A 1,144-nucleotide genomic window follows, 5' to 3' on the forward strand; every position below is an offset into this window, starting at 1 on the left:
ACAAGTTTTCTGGAAAAAAAAAAAAAATACAGCCAGAAATGCATATATACATATTTTACAACAGGTGTTGAGAAATGTATGTTTGGGGAATAAGAACCCAGACATGAAGAACAGACCGTCATCTGCATACAGATTTATATAGTTTTATATAGTTATATATATGTGTGTGTGAAATGGTCTGTGTTTGACCACACAGTCTCATGTGAGTGTTTTATAACAAAAACTAAGACCTTCTTGTATTTGAATAAATATTTCACATATACTGTCATAGTATTTGTCCTGACATACAGTATACTCCGATGTAGTATAAATACATGACGTCTAACCCTGTGTTTGGGACGGATGATATTTACTCCAGTCTCTAGTCGTCTTTTGTCGCTCCGATCGGTGTCTCCTGTTGTTGTCACTGTTGTTGGTTCTAATCCTTCCTGAGACCATGTTTTTATGTTTTTGTGTTTTTGTGTTTTTATGTTTTTATGTTTTTGTGTTTTTATGTTTTTATGGACCATTTGAATTCACTTGTCATCATATATAGAATATATAAATACACATACATTTGTACTATATTGATCCCATATTTGGGAAATTGTTGTGTTAGCAGCTGATGTGCTGTTAACAGGCTGCCCACCAGGAGGCGCCGAGCATGTGGTTCCTCTGGGAATCGAACTCAGGACTCTCTGACTCGTAAGTTAGTGTTACCTACCTTACAATTAACTAGTACTAACTCAAACGTTTTGGATAAAAGGATCTGCCAAAAGGGGGGGCAGAGTCTGAGACTAGGATCAGAGTGGGACTGCAGCTACACTGGGGGGGGGGGGGGCACCTCAGTATATCATCCTGACTGTAGTATCGCAGTACATGGTATGGTTAGCCGTGTATCGTGACACGTATCGTATGGACAGACTCTTGACAGTATACACTCCTAGTGTGCAGTGACGTCTGGATTTCCTGATGAAATGACAAACTCCAGGCTTCAGACAGTAAATGTGTGTGTGTGTGTGTGTTAGCCCGCCCCCTGGTGTTCAGGAGGCTACTGTAATACTATCAGTCAATTCCCAACAAATTCCGTCTCTGGAGTTTTCTCCCACAGAACAAACACAGGTGTGAGTGGACTGAGGGACGGACGCTGCTATTTCTGGTTCCA

At 40.6% G+C, this 1,144-nt stretch overlaps 1 protein-coding gene across 3 annotated transcripts in view; it reads left to right on the forward strand.

Annotated features, from left to right (window-relative positions):
• The window catches only part of myt1lb (myelin transcription factor 1-like, b), a 173,988-nt gene that overhangs the window by 75,121 nt on the left and 97,723 nt on the right, over positions 1–1,144 (forward strand). The window lies entirely within an intron of this gene.

Source organism: Cynoglossus semilaevis, chromosome 1 (genome assembly GCF_000523025.1).
Source record: "Cynoglossus semilaevis isolate Cse_v1.0 chromosome 1, Cse_v1.0, whole genome shotgun sequence".
NCBI classification, from domain to species: Eukaryota; Metazoa; Chordata; class Actinopteri; order Pleuronectiformes; family Cynoglossidae; genus Cynoglossus; species Cynoglossus semilaevis.